This window comes from Rhinopithecus bieti, unplaced genomic scaffold (assembly GCF_001698545.2).
Source record: "Rhinopithecus bieti isolate Rb0 unplaced genomic scaffold, ASM169854v2 scaffold_1545, whole genome shotgun sequence".
Lineage (NCBI taxonomy): Eukaryota > Metazoa > Chordata > Mammalia > Primates > Cercopithecidae > Rhinopithecus > Rhinopithecus bieti.
In genome coordinates, this window is record NW_016803413.1 from 50,547 (window position 1) to 57,294 (window position 6,748).

Sequence of the window (6,748 nt, forward strand, 5' to 3'; positions counted from 1 at the left end):
AAAAAAAAAAAAAAAAAAAAAAAGATGGAGTGTACCAAAAGGCCTTGTGAGTCAGCCAGAAAAACACTCAATGGACAAAGATGGAGCAATTTGAGCAACAAAATAAAATAGTATTGGATTATAACCTGAAGTATAAAATATCGATGAGTTCATACTGATATAAATATGCTTTTAAATAAATGGCAACAGAGAGATAAATTTCCCATGCAGAAGATTTCCAAATAAATTTTGTAGATACTCCATCCTGAAAAAAGTGGAGCATAATCTCCAATTAAGTGTAGGGTGCACACGGTAACTTCCTTACAAAGATTTCAGTATTGAAAGGCGAAGGAAATAACTTCATAATGGATGAAACTGACACACACTACCTCAAACTAGGTGATCAAGTTTAATCAACATCAACAGTAATAAGTCATGTTGATAGTATGTATGCTTGGTATGTAATAAAAATGTCACTTCACCTCTGTGGTCTTCCTCAAATCTGTTAAGGTAATCAGAAACAAGGAATCACTGAGAAGCTGTCACAGTCAAGAGGAGCCTAAGAAGATGTGATGACTAAATACAATGTGGTATCTTGGATGGGATGCTAGAACAGGAAAAGGACATTAGGTAAAAACTAAGGAAATCTGGCCAGGCGCAGTGGCTCATGCCTGTAATCCCAGCACTTTGGAAGGCCAAGGCGGACAAATTGCTCGAGTCCAGGAGTTCAAGACCAGCCTGGGCAACATGGCGAGACCTCATCTCTTCAAAAAGATAAAAAAATTAGCCAGCTGCGGTGGCGTGCACCTACAGTCCCAGCTACTTGGGAGGCTAAGGTGGGAGAATCGCTTGAGTCTGGGAAGTGGAGGTTGCAGTGAGCCAAGATCGCACTATTGTACTCCAGCAGGGCGAGACCCTGTCTTTATAAATAATAATAATAATGATAATGAAAAAAAGGAAATCTGAATAAAGTATGGACTTAATAACAAGGTATCAACATTGCTTCATTCAATGTAACAAACACACTATACTAATGTTAAGATCTGAAAAATAGGGAAAAGTTTGGTGGGGGGTATATGGGAACTCTGTACTGTCTGAATGTTTTTTCTATAAATCTGGAATCATTTTAGGATGAAAAGTTTATTTTAAAATAAGCCAAACAAGGCTGGGCATAGTGGTTCACACTCATAATCCCAGAACTTTGGGAGACCAAGGCAAGAGATCAGTTGAGACCAGAAGTTCAAGACCAGCCTGTGCAACATAGCAAGATTCCATCTCTAAAAGAAAAACTTTAAAAAATATTAGCTGGGCATGTTGACACATGTGTGTAGTTTCAACTACTCAGGAGGCTGACACAGGATAGCTTGAGCCCAGGAGTTCAAGGCTGCAGTGAGCTGTGACTTTACCTCTGGTCACATGATTTGTGGTTCAACCAGGTCAAGGCCTATGCAGAAGGCAAATATCTAATGTAGAATAGTATGAAGGGGGTTCATCATTATGAGTATGTGGAGAGAACCCTGATTTAGCTGGCAAAGCAAAAATTATAAACACACAGAAACATACACATGCACTGTCTCCTATACATATTTGACATTCAATTCATATCCACAAATAAGGAATTTGATATGTGTTTTCAGCCTGTTACTGACACCAGGATGTTCTTTTCCAGACTCTGGAATTCTAGTGTAACTTATAAAGAATATAAATCACAGTGACTCAGAATCTTAAGGTAATTTATTTAATATAAGGACACCCACTTGGGTGACACATAAGGGAAAACACAAACATTTTTTCCTGCTCCAAAAGGATCACTGTGACTAAAGAAATATACATGGAATTAAAAAATACCCTCTGCCATCACATTTCACATTCCACTCTGTTTTCAGCTTACTCCCACCACTTTAACCGCCACCATGAATGACAAGGGGTAGGGGAATATTATCAAGAGAAACGGGGGGTCAGAGCACTCCTGTAACCTTCACCCTCCAACCAGAGTCCTTTGACCTCAGCTATCCCTTCCTACTTTCTCCTCCCAAGCGCTGAGCACTTTGTGACATTCATTTTAACATTATGTGATTTGGGTCATTTTACTATGCGTAGCATTAAAAAATAAAATGATGAATTTACCTAGATCTTACATGTAAAAAAATGTATTCGGTCTACTCATGAGTGTTAATTAAACTAGGAAATGCAGGATAGAAGTCTGTAACATGACTTCATTCTAGAACAGCTTTGATCCCAGAATTTGCATCTTCAGTAAGAAGCTGTAAAGTCCACTGGGAAAACATTAGCTTTGCAAAGAACGTTGGAGGTCTTCTAATCCAAAGTTCTACCTGATACATAAAACCATTCTTAAACATTTTTGCCAAGTGGGCTTCTGCTGAAGCAGCTCCAGAAAGGAAAGTATCTACAATTAAATGATAGAAAGTTCCTAACAGTAGGCAAAAACTTTGATTTATCTGAACATTTGAATTGATCTGCCCTCTGGAGGTACTCAGGTAAATGCTACCTCTCTTCTGTATGACAGGCCTTCAATTATTTGAAGAAAATATCCACAAACTTGTCTTTAGAGTAAAGCATTCCTGATTATTTCAAAAACTGTCTTGTCTGCTTGTAAACCAGTCACCTTCTTGGTCACTTTCCAGGTTGTCTCTGTCCATCTTGATTGTACCACTCTGATATGACCCAAATCTCCCAACATAAACTATCAAGTACAGAATAAACATGATTTTTGAGGCCTTCCTTGTTCTAGAAACCATAACTCTATTAATGGAGCTTAATATTTCATTATATGTGGTACACTGTAACCTCACATGGCTGGCTCACGTTGAACTTTGAGTAAATTAAAACTACAGTCTTCTTGGCCAGGAGTGGTGGCTCACGCCTGTAATCCCAGCACTTTGGGAGGCCCAGGAGGGTGGATCACGAGGTCAGGAGTTCAAGACCAGCCTGGCCAAGATGATAAAACCCTGTCTCTACTAAAAATACAAAAATTAGCCGGGCGTTGTGGCGGGTGCCTGAAATCCCAGCTACTCGGGAGACTGAGGCAGGGAACTGCTTGAACCCGGGAGGCGGAGTTTGCAGTGAGCCAAGATCGTGCGCTGCACTCCAGCCTGGGTGACAGAGCAAGACTCCATCTCAAAAAAGAAAAAAAACAAGTCTTCTTCATATATGCAATTGTTAGGCCACATAACTACCTCCCCTTGGTAACTGAATTTTTGATATAAGTACAGGACTTCATACTTGATCCTATTCAGTTTAATCCTGCTAGATTTGGCTATTTTTCTCAGCCCCAAGGACTTTCTGGATCATGCTAGTGATATCAAGTACATTTATTCTGCCATCTAATTCTATATTATTTGCAATGGGATGGGCATGCTATTTTATATGTTCTTGCTAGTCATTATAAAACAACTTTGATGGGACAGAGCTGAGGTTGGAAACCTTCATTCACTTTGATATCCATATTGTTGAACACTGTCAATTCAAATTATTAACCCATCTACTGTCCTGTCATTATCATCTTGTTACTCCATTTTAATCTCAAGGACATTATGAGAAACTGCCAAATGGCTTTGAGATCTCTGGAAGGCAGTTCAGCAAAAAGGTGGGCATCCTCCAGAGCACCTGAAGTACAAGTGGCCCATGTGATTGCTTTTTTGGAGACATACTGTTATGTATTAGGCCACTATAAACAGATGTATTTAAGGGCAGTTTCAAATATTAGCCACAACTTGAAAATAAGAAAGGCAAAGCTCTAAGTTGCAGTTACTGATTTATGACAGAGTTGACTCTCACATGTACATTTTTGTGTAAACTGCTCCAATATGAACAGTAGCAGAGATGTATTTATTTAACAAGATCTAATGTTCTCCTGAACAACATCCAGGAGGCCAGCTAGTATACAACTTATTGTAAAATCTCTGATTAACAGACCAGTATTGTTTAATAGACTTAAGGGGAGGCAGTATAATGTACTGCTTAAGAACAGTCTAGAATCTCAGAATTGGGTTCAAACCTTGACTCTGTCACTTAACAGTAAGTAGCGTAACCTTGCTCAAGTTACTTAAGTCTCATTCAGCTTATTTTCTTATCTGTAAGCTGGGGAAGCTTGTCATAGTGCTATCTTATAGGGCTTCTACGATATTGAATGTAGCAATGAATATGGTAGCTATTATTGTTATTCTAACCTAACAAAATTTAGTTTGACAATCTTGTGAAATACATGCTAGGGCAGAGTAATCATCTTTCATCTTTCTTTCAAGCTCATCAACCGTGCTTTTAATAATGAATTACAGAATCCTTCTTGAAATTATCTTAAGTTTGCTAATCTACACATGTGGCCAAGAAGTCCTAAATATGGATTCCAAAAGTGCTGTTTTAGGGAGCTCAAATCTGTGCTCAGATACCTCAATAAAGCTGGAGCTATATGCCTCAATTCATACCCACTGGACAAATAAATGTTGTCCTTGAATGCTGGGACAACCAACTCCTCTTTAAAATGACATTACCCAAACTTTTGAACTTGTTGGTTTACAGCAGCTTTTGCCAAGGGTTTTTACCCATGGTCAAAGTGTGTAAAGCCTATGCAAGCATGTGCACCACCTGATGAAGCCTGCTTTTTGAGGTGGCTTCAGTCTGGTATCTGCTGAATCATGCTTCTCCTTTCTATTTATAGAAAACCGCTTTTCCCCTAAGTCTTCTAACAGAATTCTGGGGAAATGGTGGCATGAGAATAGGTCCTTAATTCGATGAGGTATTGTCTCATTCTGTCACCCAGGCTGGAGTGCAATGGTGTGATCTCAGCTCACTGCGATCTCCGCCTCGTGGGTGCAAGTGATTCTCGTGCCTCAGCCTTCTGAGTAGCTGGAATTACAGGTGTGCAACACCACGCCCGGTTAATTTTTTTGTATTTTTAGTATAGATGGGGTTTCACCACGTTGGCCAGGCTGGTCTCAAACTCCTGACCTCAAGTGATCTGCCCACCTTGGAATCCCAAAGTACTGAGATTACAGGCGTGAGCCCCTGCGCCTGGCCTCAGTATATTTTTTTAAATAAAATACTACTAAATTAGGAATATCAAAATTGCCAAATAATTTCATTTTTTTACATATACTAAATTAAGCTGTATGACGAACATTTTCCATCAGGTCAGTCTGGCTTTGTGGCTAGAGTTATCAATTCATTTAGGATAATGTCAAAAGTCTGAATTTGAATCCCTTTTTGAATTATGAGACACAGGCCAAATTGCTTTCCTGACATCCCAACCCTGATCACTAGGCTAGGCCCTAATAGGAATTAGTCCATTTGGTCCTATTTTGACACTGCAGATCAATATAAAATGGAGCAGACTGTCCTCTCTCAGAGGGCAAGCTTGTCCATACCTAAATACAGGTGTCTCCTGATCATAGCTTCTCAACTAGCATGGTGATCTCAACTTGATGCAAGAGTCCCCTTTAATGAACCAACAGGTTTTGTTTCCAAGTTGCATATCTGCCCCCTCCTGCCCCTCCCCTCCCATACAAGTAGTGAAAGTATATATGATATCACGTACCTGAAACAGAGGCCAAAAGCAAATGAGGAAAGCTGTCTTGAGGGTGAAGTCATCCTGCTGGGTTTGCCCCTGGCACTAGCTCCCTCCCTACTACCACATCTTGCTGGATCACAGAGCCATTGGGAGGGGGTGACAACCCACACAAAAAAACTGATCCACTCTTGTTGGATGGGGTGACAACCCAGTAAACAGTGCATGGATACAAAAAAATTGTTCCACTCTTGTTAGAGGGGGAGGGATAGCAGGTTAGGATATACCCTTCTTGATTCAATGATGAATAAATGGATAAATCTTGGATCAACAGTAGATGAAGAAAATCCAAAACAAAACAGAGCCTTTAAAAGATCCTGCAACATAATAGGAGGAAATTACATCATGTAAGAGATGGAGGAAGAACAATTAAAAGTAATTTTAAAAGGCCAAAATAAATGAAGTTATAAGCAAAATTAATAAACTCAGAAGCAAAATAATAGTAGACTTAATAAATTAAAGACCTGGATCTTTTCCAAGAGAAAACAAAATACACTTAAAAATAAACATTTGCATCCTGGCTAACATGGTGAAACCCCGTCTCTACTAAAAATACAAAAAACTAGCCGGGCGAGGTGGTGGGCGCCCGTAGTCCCAGCTACTCGGGAGGCTGAGGCAGGAGAATGGCGTAAACCCAGGAGGCGGAGCTTGAAGTGAGCTGAGATCCGGCCACTGCACTCCAGCCTGGGCGACAGAGCGAGACCCCGTCTCAAAAAATATATATAAATAAATAAATAAATAAATAAACATTTGGCAAAGCTAATTAAATAATTCTCTGTTCCTTGAGTGTTTGAAAGAAACTGATCTGCTAAACTGTCTGAGCCAGGCCTCAGCCAATATCCAGTTTCTACTATGCTATTGATTATTGATTTCTTGTTATTTTCTATGCCTACAATTTTAGTATTCACTTCCATATAAAATCATCTGTCATTAAAATTACTGAATTCATTATGACAGACTTTGTGATTATGTCAAATACCTGGCATGATATGGTAATGAAATAATAAATCACCATTTCCTAAGTTGGTGTTCTGAGGAACACCGACAGGCCAAATGTTATTAGGTGTGTTTAAAAGAAAACAAAAAAAAAGGTGGTTCTGTGCTGAAATAAGTTCGGAAAATGCTGAGTTACACAAAGTTAAATAGTTTTGTTTTTAATTGAAGAAACTACTCATTAAAAAAAAA